The sequence below is a fragment of the Bubalus kerabau genome, chromosome 16 (genome assembly GCF_029407905.1).
Source record: "Bubalus kerabau isolate K-KA32 ecotype Philippines breed swamp buffalo chromosome 16, PCC_UOA_SB_1v2, whole genome shotgun sequence".
NCBI classification, from domain to species: Eukaryota; Metazoa; Chordata; class Mammalia; order Artiodactyla; family Bovidae; genus Bubalus; species Bubalus kerabau.
In genome coordinates, this window is record NC_073639.1 from 7,893,023 (window position 1) to 7,913,411 (window position 20,389).

The window sequence follows — 20,389 nt, forward strand, 5'->3', positions numbered from 1 at the left end:
TACCCTCAAGGGAAAAAGCAATCTCTTCCCTCAACAGCAAATGGAAAAATGAGTAAGGCACTAGGAGGGATCCTGTAGGATTTCCTAAATGGAGAACATGGAGAGTAGGAAATTAGGGAAATAATAATCAAATATCCCCAAACTGAAGAAAGGGTGTATTCTGATTGCAAGGGCCCATGGAGTACAGACAGAAAACGTAAGTGGGCTAAGACAGCATCGTGAAATTTCAAAACTGCACAGAGGACAAGAAGATCGGTTCAGATGGTGAATCGTCGAGGTGGCCACCCACAGAACTGAAAACTGAAACAGTTCAAAGTGACCGCCTCTGATAGGCACTGTTGCTGGGAGGGGTGGGCTGGGGACTCACCTTCCATTAGAACTGCTCTGTCTACTTTGTGTTTCCTGTTTCATGGATCATCTTGATGCACTTTTAATTTGAAAATAAAATAAGTGCCATGTACCATATTTCTAGTCAAACCCATATCTGTGAATTATGAATAAGAGGCCTTTAGAGAGTTCTTATTTGCATAAGCAAAGTCCATCGATTAATGCAGCATACGCCTTCTCCTGAATATCCACAATGGGCCTTGGCCTCTGGTTCTCTCACTAACCCACCTTATTGTTGGCAGGAATGGGGACAAAATGCGTATCTGTGTGGTAATGTCAGAATTGCAATCGGAGTTCAAAGGAAAGTGGTTTAAATTGGGAACTATTTAAATCATCATCTTTTTCCCCCCGTTAACAACTGATTAATGTTCCATTTAGTGTATTTAGTGTAATTAGTAGTTCCATTTAGTGTATTCATATTCTGCTGTTTTTCATTGAAAAAAGATTAGAGGTCACTTAAAAACAATAAACTGTGGAAAATTCTGAAAGAGATGGGAATACCAGACCACCTGATCTGCCTCTTGAGAAATTTGTATGCAGGTCAGGAAGCAACAGTTAGAACTGGACATGGAACAACAGACTGGTTCCAAATAGGAAAAGGAGTTCGTCAAGGCTGTATATTGTCACCCTGTTTATTTAACTTATATGCAGAGTACATCATGAGAAATGCTGGGCTGGAAGAAACACAAGCTGGAATCAAGATTGCCAGGAGAAATATCAATAACCTCAGATATGCAGATGACACCACCCTTATGGCAGAAAGTGAAGAGGAACTCAAAAGCCTCTTGATGAAAGTGAAAGAGGAGAGTGAAAAAGTTGGCTTAAAGCTCAACATTCAGAAAACGAAGATCATGGCATCTGGTCCCATCACTTCATGGGAAATAGATGGGGAAACAGTGGAAACAGTGTCAGACTTTATTTTTGAGGGCTCCAAAATCACTGCAGATGGTGACTGCAGCCATGAAATTAAAAGACACTTACTCCTTGGAAGAAAAGTTATGACCAACCTAGATAGCATATTCAAAAGCAGAGACATTACTTTGCCAACAAAGGTTCATCTAGTCAAGGCTATGGTTTTTCCTGTGGTCATGTATGGATATGAGAGTTGGACTGTGAAGAAGGCTGAGCGCCAAAGAATTGATGCTTTTGAACTGTGGTGTTGGAGAAGACTCTTGAGAGTCCCTTGGACTGCAAGGAGATCCAACCAGTCCATTCTGAAGGAGATCAGCCTTGGGATTTCTTTGGAAGGAATGATGCTAAAGCTGAAACTCCAGTACTTTGGCCACCTCATGCGAAGAGTTGGCTCATTGGAAAAGACTCTGATGCTGGGAGGGATTGGGGGCAAGAGGAGAAGGGGACGAAGAGGGGCAAGAGGAGAAGGGAGGTGGCTGGATGGCATCACTGACTCGATGGACATGAGTCTCAGTGAACTCCGGGAGTTGGTGATGGACAGGGAGGCCTGGCGTGCTGTGATTCATGGGGTCGCTAAGAGTCGGACACAACTGAGCGACTGATCTGATCTGATCTGACAAACCAAATATCTTAAAATCCCTCAAAATAGGGATGAAAAAGAAGGTAACATGGCAGTAGCAAGCGGAAATCTGAAGGCCAATCATTGTAACAGATGCAGTAACCACGAGCGAGCACAGAACCAGCATCACATTTCCTTGCAACTGAGACTTGGGAAGGGAGGAAAACAGAGAAGTCAGTAGGAAAATTCTCATAGGAAAAAAAAAGTTCCTTAGGAAAGACAAAGGTTTTTCTTCGACCAACTGTGAGAGAAATACACAGAGTGGGGCATGACAGAGAGCTTCAAGAAATAGGAAGACAAGTTCCTCCAGCATCTTTTCAACAGAGGCAGGATGGTCCCTCCGATGCTGTTTACCATCCCACTCCCCCAAATCCACACACATCCAGCCACAAAACCCACCCCTTTAACAATGCCTGTCCTAATTATGCAGGGTGAGTAATTCCCAGACTTGCCTGATGAGAGCCATCAGCTGTCCGTTTCCCAGGCCCCTGGGCTGCAGACTCCGATTTGATGAGTCTGCAGGAATCGCCAGTGAACACACTCCCCAGGTAAGCGGACAAGCCTGGGAAACAGGTGACGGGGGATAGCCCCCAGCTGCAGATGAGCCTACCCCTTGGGTTGATTACGGCCCCTGGTAACCTCCCTCAGCTGGCCTGTCTCTGGATGACATGACAGCCCAAGCAGTCGTGCGTTTGCAGGAAAGCGTTTGAGAAAGATAAGGAATGTAACATTTGTTCCTTGATGGTAATAACTCAAAATGCTCCCCTCCTTTCCTTCATAACACTAATTCCATCCATGGGGCTGTGATAAGTCACTGGAGGCTCACGTGAGGTTCATCACCCACACGATTTGATACAAACACATCTGTGCTGATGCACACAGCTTTGTATCATTACGGATGATATGCGGGCCGCTGCAGAACATTTTAAAAGTCTTAAGATTGCATCTATTATTTCTGAAACAAGGGAGGAAGAAATCTCCCTTGGAAAGGAGCTGCACAGAATGGGGCATATGTGACTTTTGCTAGACGCCCATGCTGAATTAATTGCATTTCCAAAACACTCTTGCCGAAACCAAGCACATTTCAAGAAGTCTCTCAGCTACGGAGAACAAAAACTCCCTCCATACACACCAAAATCAGGAAATCAGAAGAGGCACCAGATTGCCCCCCACCAGTGTCTTATTTCTCTCTTGCCATTCATGAAAAACCTGGTCCAAGATGTTGCCTTGTAAGGAAATTGAAGATGAAATGGTCACAAAAGAAGAGAGATGTTTAGCCTAAGGACAGTTATATGTGTTCCAGAACAAAGTAAAAAAAAAGGTCAAACCTAAGTCAGGGGAATGGCTCAGCTTTCTCTCTAAAATGGAGACAGAGAACTTTTCTCAGCTGAAAAACATAATAATTGCAGGAGAGGAAAGAAACCTGAGAGGGAGCTTAATAGCATATTCTTTTTAGTTGGCCAAATGTTCATTTGGATTGTCAAAAGTCATAGAGACTCAAATTGTGTGCAAAGCCTAAAGGTAAAGAATGCACTATAAATAATACAAAAATCCTTAATCATGAGTTAGAAGTGGGGCCCCCAAAATTCATTGTCCATGTACCCTGAAATTTTAGGATGCATTGAAAGTCACAGATTCAAAAAGGTTGATTGGAGAGGTCAGACCTACTACATACATTCTAAATCAGCCTAACCAGTCGAACCCTGGCCATCCAAAAAGGATTAAAGATTAGTTATCATTTCAATCCTGTGAAAGAAGATCTGCATTTCTCTTTTAGACACAAAATTCTCTAGAGGATGGTGCTTGCCAACACTCTGAAAAAATAATCTTTCAAAATTCTTGCAACCACACTGTGTTATGATTTCATCTCATGAAATACAACACCTTTACATTAAACCTCATAAAACTAAATCCCACTGGATCTCTTCCAAACTCAGAGAATAAGCAGCTCTGTTGATGATGCTTAGAAAAGTGAAGCATGGCTTCTCCTCATTGGGTTCATTCCCACCACTGCATCCATTTTGCTTTACTTCTACCAAATATTTACATGTGATTATCTCACACATAATAGATCTTACAAATGTTCTGTGATTTAAATAACACTTTCCAACATCATAATGTTAATTCCCTTAAAAAGGATCTTTTAAATTGAAACATACACACACTCATTCTGGTTTTCCAGTCTGTGAAACTTATCTCTGGTTGTCTTGGATTCGCCTGTGGGTGGTCAAAAGTGTGAAAACAAGTTCACAACAGACAACATAAAAGTCTCTTCTGGCTAAGGAGAGATTCCCTCGGGTTTCCACTATATTCTTGACTCTAGAACAATAAATGGTTGCCTTGCTGGAGTGACAGTATCTCCACCTAACAGGCACATGCTTTCACATAAAGCAAATCTCACATGCTCTTATCAGTGGTTGTATATTTTCCCAATATTATAGCTTTCAGCTGCAAGGTCATTTCTTAATAAAGATTTCACCAAAAACTCAAATCAGTGATCAGTACCCCAACAATCAATACCTCCTGTTTCCAGATTGTTATCATTAGAATCACCTCCCTTCACTCTCATTTACCTTCAGTCTTTCCATTTGTCTCAAAGGTGGGTCAAATGTCAAGGAAGTTCCACTGGAATCCCACGTCTTCTCACGTGCCCCCTGATATCATTCTTCTTCTGTCGCATGTAAAACGATGCAGTATAGGTGATGCGTTCGTATTGGCAAGACAACCTCCTGCACACCCCAGCAAATGGCCTGTGAAATGTTTCTCTAGTCAGACATGCACAGGATAGGACAGAGTCACCATTTGATTCACCAGTAACTGGTGAATGCCTCCAGTGAACCAGCATGGAGATGCAAGCAGTGTTACTTGGTAGTAAGGATTATCCACTCCATGAAGAATGCATTCTCATTTCTAATACATCTTCTAAAGGGCATTAGTACAGATTTGTCATCTGTTTTTACCTTTTCCATGTACATACATTTTCAAGGCTTAACACATCATTCTTGAGTAAAAAGTCTGGAATGATTAGTCAGTGACATTTAGATGTGGCCCAGGAATTTCAGTGTTTTGCAAGAGTTCTATAGCATTCAAGCTCATAATGTACTCATTTCTCTTCTTGATTTCAGGAATATATTAATAATTTACCCATAATAGTCTCTCAGACATGTAAATCTGTTATTTCCACTATTTCTATATTAGTGGGGATAAAGGTTATAATCCCCATGTTTCTGGTGGTAAGAAAAAATGGCATGAAGAATATTAATCTTGGTTCCATCAAGTTTCCTTTATCTCATTCAGATTGTCAATTATTCATATTAATGTTAATAGAGAAAGTATTTTATTTTTCAAACATCAAAATGCTTCTCCCATTTGGTATTTGCAACCACTGGACCTATAAAACTCCCTGTATTGACCCTCTCTGGCTACCTCTGGAATACAAATTAAAGACAATGTTTGTGTTACTCCAGGGCTGGTAGGGGCCATGAGCAGTTAATATAAATTCCAGCAATGTTTTCTCATCTAGATGTAAACACACTTGTTCTCTGAACCAGTACACAAAAAATACAGAGCAATCACATAGTTACTCTTTTACTTAATATGCCATTAAAGCATTTACTCATCACCCTAAATCTGGCTGTATGGACGAGAAATAATGGGGCCTAAAATTTGTAATACAATGATCATAGCGTATGAGACCTTAAGTTGTTTAATTTTTCCGAACTTCCTCAGTTTTCTCATCTGTAATATAGAAACAGTACCTTTTTACCAGGGTTTTTGTGACTGTTAAGTGAGAATAATGCCAATGAAAACTTTTTAAACTAACATTAGTAGTACTTGTTGTGGTTGTTAATAAGCCCAGATAGAACCTTCCAAGGCTACTCTTTTCAGAGATCATATATTCACTCTACAAATATGTTCTGAGCCCCTATGAAGTGCCAAGCACTGCATGAATTAGTGATGACCAAATAATCATGGCTTCTGCCCCCAAAATTTTTGCCTAGTGAGGGGAAAGACATTAATTTAATAATCACACTTTAAAAAAAATTGAAACTGTAGTAAGTGCTTTGAAGGCAATATACATTGTGTTAGGAGAATTTATCGTAGAGGATTTTGACCAGAAGGGGCCATTATGGTTCATTTATTTGACAATATTAATTGGGCACATGAATTGCCACACACTGTGAAAGTGCCAAGGATTCAAAGACCCAAGCATGATGCCAATCCCTAGTCAGCTCCCTGTGCAGAGGAGGGGCTCACGTGGGTAAGCAAGCAAGCACCTGCCCACAGGAGGCCAGGAAGGCACCAGAAGAGGGCATTCTACAGAGAAAGGAAGGGAAAGGGAGACGAGGAAAACTTTTTGTAAATGAGGTAGTGTGTGTGTGTTAGTCATTCAGTCGTATCTGACTCTTGTCGACCCCATGGACTGTAGCCTGCCAGGCTCCTCTGTCCATGGAATTCTCCAGGCAAGAATACTGGAGTTGGGTGCCATTCACTTCTACAGGGGATCTTCCCAACCCGGGGATCAAACCCAGGTCTGCTGCATTGCAGGCAGATTCTTTACCATCTCAGCCATCAAGAACGCCCCCAAACGAGGTGGGCCCAGCCTTAAAAGGTAAGTAGCAGCTTCACTCTGAGGAAAGGCAATGAAGAAAGCAGCAGAAATGTGAGCAAAGACAGAGCAGTGAAAGCGTCATCCATTGGAGAGGTAGTTGGTGAGGGGTAGTGATTTCCCCCACCCCCACTACCAGGAACATTTGACAACTTCTGGAGACATTTTTGATTGTCACAACTTGGGGGGAAAGGGGGTACTACTGGCATCTAGTGGGTAGAGGACAGAGATGCTGTTAAACAGCCTGCAAAACACAGATGGCCTCTCACAGTGAAAACTTAGCTGATCCAGAATGTCAACAAGGCTAGGGCTGAAAAAGCCTGCACTAGAGGAAATATAATAGAAAAGTCTTGGTGCTCATGTATGTGTGAAAGGAGCACAGAAACACTTTCCTTCCGTATGCAAAACGGTTCCCAGAACTGGGTGGCCTTCTTTTCTGGGGTGTTGCCCACAGCTCCCTGTAGGAGACATTCAAGAAGGGAAGTGCACACACAGGTCCAGGGTTCAAAAGAAAGACCTACAATGGACATGCAAGTGTAGGGCACATCAGGGAGGTGACGACTGAGGTCCTGCGAGTGAATGAGACCGTGCAGGAAACACGTGTGAAATACTGAAAACAGAAGAGGGTCTGACACAGAACCCTGGGAAACAGGCATGGAGCAGCGACAGCAGCAAAGGGGCGTGAGAGAGGGCCAAGGAGAAGGGCACCACAGCGGGCAGGGAGCACAGGTTTCCAAAACAGAGGGACCATGATCCAGTTCACTAAACCTGCCTGTGGGCGTTAGCAATTATATCCACAACTGCCAAAATGTCAGACCACCACAATGTCCTGCAACTGGAGAGTGGTTACACAGACTGAGCACATCCACACATGGAGTACTACTGAGTGATAACAAAGAAAAGACTTATTAAGCCACAGAAAGACATGGAGGAAACTTAAATTCATATTGCTAAGTGAAAGAAGCCAACCAGAAAATGCTCATACTGTGTGACTCAAAGTATATGACAGTCTGAAAAAAGGCAAAATTATGGGGACAGTAAAAAAGACTAATCATTACCAGGGTCTGAGGGTAGCAAGAGGGATCAACAGGTGGCACGCAGATCTTTGGGCAGTGAAACTGCTCTGTGTGGTACCATAATAGTGGATACGTAACATCGTACAGGTATCAGTGCTAAGTGAGATGTCAGATTGAGGAAAACAAATACTGTATGACTTACACATGGATCTAAAAAAGCCAAACTCATAAAACAGAATAAAATGGTAGTTACCAAAGGATAGGGACTGAGAGAAAAGGAGTTAAGTTGTTTAAGGACACATACTTGAGTTAGTCTCTCAGTTGTGTCTGACTCTTTGAGACTCCATGGACTTAGCCTGCAAGGCTCCTCTGTCCATGGGACTTCCCAGTTAGGAATACTGGAATGGGTAGCCATTCCCTCCTCCAGCGGGGATCTTTCCAACCCAGGGATCGAACCTGCATCTCTTGCGTTTACTGCATTGGCAGGCAGATTCTTTACCATCTGAGCCACCAGGGAAGCCCCACAAACTTGCAACTAATATATAATTAAGTGTTGAAATCTGTTGCACAATATAGTAAATATAGACAAAAATATTTTATTATAGTCATAAAAAGTAGTAAGAGACTCGATCTTAATAATTTCCATCACAAAAAAGAAATGACAATTATGTGACATGATAGGATGCTATTACCATATACAAATGTATCAAATCAATGTTATATATGTTAAACAGTGTTTTATGATAAATAATACCATATATATATTTAATTAAAAAGTATGTATACTTTCAAAAAAAGAAAAACCCATACAAACCTACAACACAAAGAGCAAGCCCTAATGTAAGCTATGCACTTCAGTGTCAATATTGGCTTATCAGTGGTGACAAACACACCACACTATGCAAGATGTGAAAACTGTGAGAGGAGAGAGAAGAGGTATATGGGAACCCTCTCTGTACTTCCCACTCAATTTTTCTCTAAGCTGAAAACTGCTCTAAAAAATAAAATCTATTAATTATATTTTTAAAACTAAGACTTAGTAACTTAATTTCAATTAATATGCTTGCTTATGAAGATAAACAGAAAACAATAAACATTTTATTTTAAATATTCTAATTTATGGGCTTTCCAGGTGGCACTAGTGGTAAAGAACTCACTTGCCAATGCAGCAGACTTAAGAGACACAGGTTCAATCCCTGGGTCAGGAAGATCCCCTGGAAGCAGGCATGGCAACTCACTCCAGTATTCTTGCCTGGAGAATTCCATGGACAGAGCAGCCTGGAGGGCTCCAGTCCATAGGGTCACAAAGAGTCAGACAAGACTGAAGCAACTTAGCACACAGCATGAACCTTAAAATGCTATAATTTATAATTTATCTGCATGAACCACAACCCTCAAAATAAAACAAAACTGTTAAATGTCATAGAGAAGGCAAATAAGGAGATCCAAAACTGAATCTATTCAACTTGATAATTAGGATATCATGGTGACTTTTGACAGAGATAAGTGAAACCCTCTAGGCAAGGACTAGAGTGGGCTTTAACATGCCTAACGATAAGGAAGTGGAAAATAAGTTTAGAAGCTAACACCAGAATGGCAATCATTTTGCAAAATATAAATGTATCAAGTCAATATATACACCATTTAATTAATACAATGTGATATGTTAAATATATCTCAATTTTTTAAATGCAAAAAAAGTGTAGACAATTCTTTTTTTTTTTTCTTTTTTTGACAATTCTTTCAAGCTAAACTGTGAAAGAATAAAAGGACAGTGGGGGATGCAGAAAAAAGGTCTTTTTCTTAATATAGAAGGGACTTGAACCTGTTTGTAAACAGAAAGGAAGACCCAGCAGAAAAGGAGAGATTAGAAATACTGTAACAAGAGAAGATTACTAAAGAACGAGTCAGTGAAGAAGCCATGGAAGATAATTGAACCAAGCCTTAGAGGAAAATTGTAGGGAAACAGGAAATGAGCCAAGATGGCACGGTCAGGCTCTCTCCCCCACAGCTCACCCCATGTTTTGTGAATGCCTCTGTAGTTGGTAGGCTGCAGTCCATGGGGTCGCTATGAGCGACTTCACTTTTACTTTTCACTTTCATGCACTGGAGAAGGAAATGGCAACCCACTCCAGTGTTCTTGCCTGGAGAATCCCAGGGACAGGAGAGCCTGGTGGGCTGCCGTCTATTGGGTCACACAAAGTCGGACACAACTGAAGCGATTTAGCAGCAGCAGCAGCAGCTGAGCGCACTTATCGCACTGCGCATAGGAGTCACGAGGTCCTCGCTTGGTCCCGAGGCGCTTTGCTCCACACGTCTGTAAGAGCTCCACCACAAGGCCCTGGCTGCTGTGGCGTAGGGGCTACACTGGAGTGGCATCGTGGCCATGTTATTACTATATTATGGTGACGTTGCGGCTGCTGCTACGGCTGCTGCGTCAGCCAGCAGAGAGGCTGTGTTACGGCTGCCGTGTCCGCCAGGAGAGAACACGTGTCTGCAGTTCCTGAGCCTCCTCGAGTCTCCTTCCAACCCCTTAGCTTGGGCCTTGCCGACCCTGGGTTCAGCGAACAGTGCGCACAGTGTGAACAGCGAGACAATTGGCATCACAAACAGGATGAAGAGCAATACAAAAATACAGGGACTTATTTTTTCATATTTTAATAAGATTTTGAAAGACAAGGTTTGAGAACAGGACCAGCTTTGTCTCCCTCACTATCCTGACTGGTCCTCAGTCTCAGATTCTCATAGACCAGCACCAGGAGCACTGGACAAGCTGACGTGGCCAGCTGTCCATGGATTTGTGGATTCGAATCAAGAATCAGGAATTCTAGGACCTGCCCCATCTCACATCCATTGCATCTCCACACCACCATCAACCTCATTTCTATTGATTTAGTTCAGCTGCGTGGTCCTCTTGGCACCTCAGGAACAACACCTGTAAAACAGCTAACACAATAAATCCCCAGTCTGGGACTGGGTGCTACATGGGTTGATCTTGGGATCATAGAGCCAGCAATTCTGCAGATGGACCACCACTTTGGCTGAGGAAGTAAGCCTTCTGGTTGGGGGGATTTTCTTTCGAACATCATGGAGAAGAAAAGCCAGTCAACCAAGCAGTATTCTCCATAGAAATTTACAATAGCTAACCTCCCCAAGGTCAAAGTGACCTCAAAAGATAAACTTTCACTTTGAGGTCAGCGTGAACTTCAACATGAGCCAATGCTAATGCTAAGCAACGCTGGCATTCATCCAGTATTTTAAAGACTCTCTGTTTATATCAAGGAAAGCTGCACTGAGGCACTCACAGATGGACTCAGCCATCTCTGAAAAATACAAAAACAGTTTAAATGACTTTATATGGACTAACAATCTTTATCACCATCTTTCAATCTTACAAACACGACATTTTTTTTTTCTTTAAAAAAGGTGGAAAAGCAGAATAAGCTAAAACCACATCATCCCAAAATGTGTTTCCACAAGCTAGAGATCAAAGCCTCAAGCCTCATAGCATCCTATCCCCGCAGTTAAATCATTTTGGTCTGAGAAGCCTAGCAGAGTATGGCATGGAAATCTTAGTTGCAGGATTTTCCAAGGGAAGACATTTCATTGCCATAGAAATGAGTCGGCAAACTTCCCCTAACCTCAGCCCTGCACCCTGATACTTTCAATTGCTTCTTCTACAGCCTTATCCTGTGCCTGGCCAGACATAAAGTGCCAGGGATAGACCATAGCGCAGCCTGAGTCACGAGCCACATATTCAAGGCCATGATCAGGATCACCACAAAACCCTTGATACCAGCCTCACAGAACACTATGAAATCTGAGGAGGACTGACGATTCTAAGTGCTCCCCCAATGGTAAGATCCTCCTGGAGGTTCTTTCATGCCTTTATCCATGCCAGTGTCCCTGCTACCATGTCTTCAGCCCTTGATCTTGTTTCCAAAGGACAGTCTGTGAAAAGGCAGGTGGCCTGACCTCTCTTTCTGGGAATTCATTCATCTGAGTGAGGCAACCAGAAAATGGATCAAGTGTTTACTGCAAAATTGAAACCTAGCGACTGGTCAGTAATGGAAGAAGTCAGATGATAACTTTGTATACTCTAAGTTCAATTATGGCCAGAAAATAAAACTACATGCAATCAGAAAGAGCAAACACGCTTTGATCCCCTGAAACATACAAACAAATTATTTATGATGAGGAATACCAAGATGTAAAGCAACAAGCTGCCAGGAGTTTACATCCTAACTCTGACCCATGGTTGTAAAAGTGCTTTCTCCACCGCCTGGTCTCCTATGTGGCTGCACGGGATGGTGACCCAGAATGGCAACAGAATGCTTGTCTCTTCCAAAGCCATGCCAACAGAACAGAGACCATCCAGTGTCGGCAATAGGTGGATTGGAATGCTTGTGTCCCTTGAACCAAATGTCTTAGGGCTCCAAAAGAAACTTTTTATGGATTGTTTTGTAGCAGAAAATACATGATTGGACATCTCATACTAAAAACAGTCCTGTGACTATTCATAATGTGACTTTACCAGCAAATGACATGTGCTCTTAGAACAAAAATTTGTCTGTGTGGTGCCCAAGCTACCACAGTGAATCCCAGATGCTTGTAGAAGGATCATCTGATGAAAACTTGGGACCAATTGTTGGCACATGGGGCACACACCAATCATAAACTGCCTTTCTGTCCATCATCATATTTTATTCCTCCTATTAGAAGTTAAATTCTGGAAACACAAGAAACATGTGACATCTTGTCTTTTCCCTTCCTCTGTTGGATTCTCTCTAACCTCATTAACACAAACCCATTACCATAAACGTTTTCAATGATAACCAATATTGAATGAAAAAAATGAATGAGTGAATGAATGAATGAGGTATCAAAGCTGTATCAGACATATGTTTAGCTATGCTGCTGCTGCTGCTGCTACTAAGTCGCTTCAGTCATGCCTGACTCTGTGCAACCCCAGAGACGGCAGCCCACCAGGCTCCTCTGTCCCTGGTATTCTCCAGGCAAGAACACTGGAGTGGGTTGCCATTTCCTTCTCCAATGCATGGAAGTGAAAAGTGAAAGTGAAGACACTCAGTCGTGTCTGACTCTGTGTGACCCCATGGACTGCAGCCTACCAGGCTCCTCCGCCCATGGGATTTTCCAGGCAAGAAAATAAAAATAAAAGTTTTCACTACAAGGCCTTTACACAGATATGGGTTTATTTAGTCTCTGGTCACTTAGAATCTAGGGGTAGGAATACCAGGCTGGCAGAGGAGCTCGGAATGCCAGAAGTCTCTGTGCTCAGGGTCGCAAGGCAGCCCCCACACTTCCAGACACCATGTCCAGTTTACAGGAAGCAAGGCGTGAGGGCTACCGACCTTCTCCCCAGGCAGCTTGGTCTCTTTGCCTGGGAAGGCAAGCTGGGCACCTGCATCCCAGGTCAGCACTGAGCCAGGCAGAGTGTTCAAGAAAAATGAGTGCTGAGCAGCCTGGCCTCTTTCAAGAGGATACAAGGGACAGCCAGGTGGGAACGGGGTTGAATGACCAAGCCCTGGGGTTGTATGCTGACAGCTCTTTTCCCAAGAATAAATGGTTTTCATGAAACTCACGCCTCACTAATACTGTTTTGTTCCATTTATTTAGTCCGGGCTCTTAAGGTGGGTGTAATGAAGGGTCCTCTTCATTTCACTCCGGTATCCTTAGAGTCCAGTGAGAGCCTTAGAGTCCAGTTCTTCCAATCATTTCGAATTGATATGGACAGCTCAGATTTCAATCCCAAACTTCTGTTCAGTTCTATTTATTTCAAGACCAACTTTTTTCAAACTGATTCATTTTGTTGACATTCTGTGTACCCTGCCTTGTTTATAAGTGAGAGAGCTTGAATTCAAACTCAATCACTTCTTAGCTGCTTCTGGAATCCTGTGACCTGGAGAGACACCTGGGCACATTTTGCCACCAAGATGATTTGCTCACAATGTCTGCTCGCTCAAGTCCATATAAAGTGGCCTGGTATGTGGTAAACACATAAAAAATAAAATATGAGAAGAACTATTTACAGACTTGGAGAGTTGAAAAAAAATATTATAACCCTGTCTCAAATTATATATAAAAATCAATTTCAGGTCATTTAGAAACTACGAAAAACAAAACTTCTAGACATAATGTTAGGATACACTCTTATAAAGTATGTTAAGAAAGGATTTCTTAAACAAGCCATAGAAAATACAAAACATAAAAAAGTATAACTTTGCCTACATTAAAATTAACTCTAGATGAAATGAGACAATAATAAAAATTTAAAAGAGAAGACCCAGAGAAAGTGAAAATCCTTGCAGTTCATTGCACTGATTTTGTTAAAAACATGATATCCAGAATAAAATATAAAGAAGATCTATAAGTCGACTAAAGAAATAGAAAAGACAAAACGAGGGGGAAATGTGTAATAGGCTCAAGAAGAAATCTGCACAGCCCATAAATATACAAAATAAATGTTGACCCTCACTTATAATCAGGGAATTGAAAAAATTTATACAATCCTCACTCACATCCATTAAATCAGGAAAAACATATGCCTATCAATACTAAATATAGAGGCTTCCCTGATGGTCCAGTGGCTAAGATTCCATGCTTCTAGTGCAGGGGGCCCAGGTTTGATCTCTGGCCAGGGAACTAGATCCCACGTGGCGCAACTAAAAAGAAAGAAAGTTCCTGCGTGCCGCCAGGAAGGTCCCAAAAGCAGCAACCAAGGTCCCGCAAGCCACTGCAGCCAAATAAATAAATAAATATTTTTTAAACATACAAAACGCAAGGGTGAGGATAAGCTGGAGCTCTCCAACGTCGCTGGTGGGAGTTCCAGTTGGCACAGACACTTGGAGAGCAATTTGGACTGTCTAGTACATCTCAAGGCTCAGCAATCCTCTCCCCCAGCGCACGTCCTGGAAAAAAATCTTTTCAGCCTGCGAGAGATAATAGAAGCTAAGATGGTCATGATAGCTTTGTTTGTGACAACAGCAATTTGGAAACAGTCTAACTGTCCATCAGTAGGAGAATGGGTGAATAAATTAAGTATTCATCCATTGGAATACTATGAAAACATTAAAATAAATGAGATAGAGCTCATGTTTCAAGATAGAAAATTTTCCATTTTGAAGATGAAAAACACCAACCTTCATCAAGCTCTGTTCCCTGCATTCATTTCCATCCTCCATCTGTTTAAATTCCGTTTCTCTTCCAAAATCCTTCCAGAAACTTTCCCTGATGTTTCCAACTGTGATCCTTCACAGGGGGCTTGTGGTTTGTATCTCTCTCACAGCACTAACTACCAGTTCAGCACAACAAAATGCCCTGGCATCATCGCCACACCAACTTTCTTTTTCCTTAATCTTGGATCATTTGATGGGATGAAAAGTATTACTTTGATATTTGTCGATTACTCATGAGACTGAAATTATTCATATGCTAATTATTTTACTGTATTTCTTCTGTCTTATTTACAGCATCCTCTACAGCGTTTGCACACCGTGCTCAGCACATAACCAAAAACAGCAAAGAAATTTTGAACTAAATTTAATAAAAAAAAAGATAGAAATTCAAAGCAAGTCAACAAAAAATTCAAAAATGACTCCAACGTAAGTAATGTACTAAAATATAAGAGTATCACTAATACCACAAGCCTTCCTGTTGAAGCCCTCTCTCAACTGGGTAAGTGGAACACATGTTTTACTGCTTACATGATTCCAGGTATAGGAGGCATCCACCCCTTTCGGCTTAAATAGCTTCTGATGGTTTGAGGAACAAGCAGAACCTGATGCAGACAAAAGGAATACAGATGCCAAGAGAGTGTGTGCCAGGAGCCAGTGTTCCCTACAAAATCTCTAATGTGAGACAGATACCAGTCCCAATAAACCCTGAATTCTGCAAATGTATGACCTTATTCCCCAAGTTTAATGTGTGTGTCTTTGGAAAGGTTCCTATTAACCTCGTGACTTCTGGGGTTTATAGCTAATAAGCAGAATCATAATTGAAATGATTACATAAATACAGAGAGTCACTTTTCCTCCAGAAAATGTAAGCTATTTTTTTCCCAGCAGTTCACAGGGCATTTAGTGGTCCCTGGGTTTTCTATTATTTCTTCGAAGGATTCTAGAGACACCAAGGTTCATTTGCAGACAGCATAATTTTTTTCCTAATAGCTTCCAGTAACTTATTCACAGGTTCAAACTGGGAATCAGATGTTCAGGATAAAAAATATCTGTAGCTAAAAGAATAGCTATAGAACTGGAATTACCAAGATCATAGCCAGTGACCATCACTGCAATAATTGCCTCTCTTTTCATTTATGAGTAATTTATCACTCTGTCTGGATTTTGACATGTAGCATCAACAAATCCAGATTTTAAAAGAGCACTTGGCTCCCGGAGTGCTGACCAGACAGAATCTCTTCTTTCAAGGATGGTCAGAATAGCACTCCTTAGGAGATTGCTCTAGAAAACTACTTGCTCAGGATTTAACCTGTGCTTAACCCTCTAGAGCCAGGATGAGGTTCTATGATTATCACAGGACGTAAAAACAACTAGATTTAAAAAACGGAAAGGGTAAGTTTGTCATATTTCCACTACTTTATCCCTTTATGGGGCTCTACTATAAGAAGATAAAAGCATTATTTAGTTGAAAAGCAAAACCAAGCAAAATAACAATGGCAGCATTGTCCAGAAATAGCACGCTTCCTCTGAACATTCTACCAGCTTCTAAATTGCATTTTCATAATTTAAATGGAATGTTATCTATATGTTGTATGGTGTTTGAGGGATGTTTCTGCTTTTTGTTCATTTGGAGTTTTTGTTTTTAGTGTCATGCAAAATAAGTAAGACTTTGTACTAAATCTGGAACTATCATGAGTAAATACTTTTCACAAAGATTAAGAAAAAAATCAGCCTAAACCAGACTTTAGTTTATATTAAAAAGTTCCCTTGGGAACTGGGTTTTACATTTGAGCCCTGATTTAGCTAAAAGATTTATAAGGGCACATGGAGAAATACAGGTCCCTATTGGGTGATGAACTAGGGCTGAGACATAATTATGATTCTCTCTGCTCCATTCCACTGGAAACTGCTCCCAGGAGCCCAGAGGCAAGCTGGTCATTGGAGAAGGACATAAATGCTCTACACGAGACGGCCATCTGGTCACCTCCCCAACCTCCAGTGCCAACCGGAAGGACGCTAGGTGATGTACAGACCTTTTCAGGTATTCGATTAATCTGAATTTTGGCTTCTCTTGGAAAACTCATGTCGCTGAAATATTTTGTAGGCCCCGAAGCCAAATCGGTTGGCTCTGCGTGTGCACTACCAGTCCAGGCTGCCTCAGCTCGCCCGTCACAGGTACAGCCACAGCACTCCTGAGTCTAAGCAGAGACTGATGTCGCCCGGTAACATGTAACAGCCCAGCAACGGAGAATTGAAACTTTCCTTGTTAAAAAAATGAAACTGCTTAATAACTTGCTGGAATTTCTTAAGAGTGAGGTAATTCACTGGAAGGCTGAATCTTGGCAGCCTATCCCCCTTTGAAAATGTCCCCACATCATCACCTAAAGGGACAGAGTGGGGGAACCTATGTATCTGTCCACGTGGGGGCGCCACGCGTTTCTTACAGGCTTCATGGGTTAACGGCGTTGTTGCCAGCATTTAGCTATCCCAGCAAAGTTCTGGGCCCCACAGAAAACTCCTCACAGGAGACTGGCAAGCCACAGCCGGTTTCAGGAATACAGGGGTTGAATGTCAACACTCAGTTATGTAACCAAAACAAAATTCAACAAGGAGATTACAGGCAGAGAGTCTCTATTCTTTCTCTCAATGGCACCGTCCCCACCATCAACCACATGCTTCACCTATGCCAACAGCTAAATAAATGCAACAGGGTTCCAAACTTCGCAAAATCACCCTTCCCATATGAAAACTATCACGTTATCAGTTCTAAGAAAAATAAACACATTTTGCACCCATATTTTATATGGTAGATAAAGGTATAAAAAGTCAGAAATGCACAAGTCTAGAAAAAAGCAAGGTATTGTGCAGACTATTTTCTGAAAGTTTGATAGGTTCCATATGGAGAAGCAGTTTCAAATAATCTTTCTAACCCTATTTAGTTGTATGTTATAAAACATTGGTCATCATTAATTATTCTCTAAAGTAAGATTGCTTACCTACTTTTCTAATATTTCTATTGAGCATTTCCTATTCCTTTGACAAAAATATTTCACTGTTATAACTTTGCCAACTTGTGACTCCTTTTATTTTTCATAATTATTTTATTTTCATATCTAGCATGAGGTTTGTCTCATTTTTTTAATCTCATAAAGTATTTATGGAAATTACTGTCATTTTTTGATACCCCAACATTAAACTTTCTCAACATGAGAGTAAATTTCACAAGTGGGCCTTAGGAAGCATCACTGAGAACAAGCTATTGGAGGTGTTGGAATTCCAGCTGAGCTATTTCAAATCCTAAAAGATGATGCTATGAAAGTGCTGCACTCAATATGAAAACAAACTTGGAAAACTCAGCAGTGGCCACAGGACTAGAAAAGGTCAGTTTTCGTTCCAATCCCAAAGAAAGGTAATGCCAAAGAATGCTTAAACTACCGCACAATTGCACTCATCTCACACGCTAGCAAAGTAATGCTCAAAATTCTCCAAGCCAGGCTTCAGCAGTACATGAACCAAGAACTTCCATGTCTTACAGCTGGATTTAGAAAAGGCAGAGGAACCAGAGATCAAATCGCCAACATCCATTGTATCATAGGAAAAGCAAGAGAATTCCAGAGAAACATCTACTTCATTGACTACGCTAAAGCCTTTGACTGTGTGGATCACAACAAACTGTGGAAAATTCTTCAAGAGATGGGAATATCAGACCACCTTACCTGCCTCCTGAGAAATCTGTATGCAGGTCAAGAAGCAACAGTTAGAACCAGACATGAAACAATGGACTGGTTCCAAATTGGGAAAGGAATGTGTCAAGGCTGTATATAGTCACCCTGCTTATTTAACTTCTATGCAGAGTCCATCATGTGAAATGCCAGGCTGGATAAAGCACAAGCTGGAATCAAGATTGCTAGGAGAAATGTCAATAACCTCATATATGCAGATGATACCACCCTTATGGCAGAAAGTGAAGAGGAATTAAAGAGCCTCTTGATGAAGGTGAAAGAGGAGAGTGAAAAAGCTGGCTTAAAACCCAACATTCAAAAACGAAGATCATGGCATCCAGTCCCAGCACTTCATGGCAAATAAATGGGGAAACAATGGAAACAGTGACAGACTTTATTTTGGGGAGCTCCAACATCACTGCAGATGGTGACTGCAGCCATGAAATTAAAAGATGCTTCCTCTTTGGAAGAAAAGCTATGACCAATCTAGACAGCATTTAAAAAGCAGAGACATTACTTTGCCAATAAAGGTCTGTCTAGTCGAAGCTATGGTTTTTCCAGTAATCATGTATGGATGTGAGAGTTGGACTATAAAGAAAGATGAGTGTGGAAGAATTGATACTTTTGAACTGTGGTGTTGGAGAAGACTCTTGAGAGTCCCTTGGATTGTAAGGAGATCAAACCAGTCAATCCTAAAGGAAATCAGTACTGAATATTTTTTAGAAGGACTGATGCTGAAGCTGAAGCTCCCATACTTAGGCCAACTGATGCAAAGAACTGACTCATTGGAAAAGACCCTGATGCTGGGAAAGATTGAAGGCAGGAGGAGAAGGGGACAACAGAGGATGAGATGGTTGGATGGCATCACCGACTTGATGGACATGAGTTGAATAGGCTCTGGGAGTTGGTGATGGACAGGGTAGCCTGACATGCTGCAGTCCATGGGGTCGCAAAGAGTCAGACACAACTGAGCAACTAAACTGAATTTGCATAATGATCTGTCCATCAACAAATGGTCTCTACCTGTGGCTCTAGCTTAGGAGCCGAACAGTGGATTCACAGATGTCCTTTGTGGCTCCAGGGATTAGGCAGTATGATCTATGAACCACAAGCCACACAGGATATAATACTGAAACTGTCCTATAGTAATGCATAAATAATAGGTAACATTTTCCCATGACTGTCAGCCTTCCCATTGACCATTAACAAAATTTCTTATAGCTTGAAGCAGCAATACAGTTTGTAACTGTATTTGTGCCTTTTTCTCCATTTTACAGGTTTAATTCCTTCTCAGATGTGTGATATTCAAAGGCCAAGGAGAGTAATCATCCCTATATTTTGCACCAAATAAAGACAACCTTTATCCTCCACATTCATCTAAGTAGGTCCAAATGAAAAAATTGATACTGAACAGAAAAATAACACAATTGATGAAATATTTATTTTTTGGAGGTAGATATACTTTTAACAACTGACCTTCCAAATTAATAGCAACATGAAATATAGGAAGGAACATCAAGCCAGAAGCACAGACAAAACATAAGTGCCTGCCACATAAAGACATTTGTGACATTAAGAAGTAATATGAAGCCAGATGCAGTCTCCAGCCACTGAGCAGTCAATGATGGGTGAAATTGAGCAATGTGTCATTAGTCCAACCAGGACGAATCTGCTGCTAAATAAAAACGTATTACACCCAAGAGTTTGTAAATATCTTTACATGAGAAGATCAAAGAAATAATAATAATAAACAAGGATATGTCATTGAATATAAGTAATCTAGGATATAATAACTGGCTTGAAGATTGTAAATAAATATCATTTGTCTACGCAGACTAGAAAGAGCAGCTCACTAAAGCATGTAGAGGGAATCTGTTGGCTTTAGCAAATATCTGCAATTATCTGCCACTAGCCATTGAGAAATAGGA

The 20,389-nt window shown here is 41.3% G+C and overlaps 2 long non-coding RNA genes across 9 annotated transcripts in view; one reads left to right on the plus strand and one right to left on the minus strand.

Moving 5' to 3' along the window:
• Positions 1-15,226, minus strand: part of LOC129629542 (uncharacterized) — a 204,219-nt gene extending 188,993 nt beyond the window's left edge. For all 7 annotated transcript variants that reach the window (XR_008703261.1, XR_008703259.1, XR_008703262.1 and 4 more), the window contains exons 1-4: positions 14,704-15,226; positions 14,337-14,493; positions 9,560-13,543; positions 4,492-4,668 (exon numbers count right to left, since the gene is read on the minus strand). This is a non-coding gene — a long non-coding RNA (uncharacterized LOC129629542). The remainder of the gene's footprint in view (positions 1-4,491; positions 4,669-9,559; positions 13,544-14,336; positions 14,494-14,703) is intronic.
• On the plus strand, positions 11,263-20,185 carry LOC129629543 (uncharacterized). Of its 2 annotated transcripts, XR_008703264.1 has the most exons (5): positions 11,263-11,400; positions 15,034-15,416; positions 16,656-16,759; positions 16,844-16,914; positions 19,739-20,185. It is a non-coding gene; the product is annotated as an uncharacterized LOC129629543 (long non-coding RNA). The 2 variants fall into 2 exon arrangements; XR_008703263.1 differs by lacking the exon at positions 19,739-20,185 and having other exon boundaries at positions 16,844-17,126.
• The last annotated feature ends 204 nt before the right edge of the window (positions 20,186-20,389 follow it).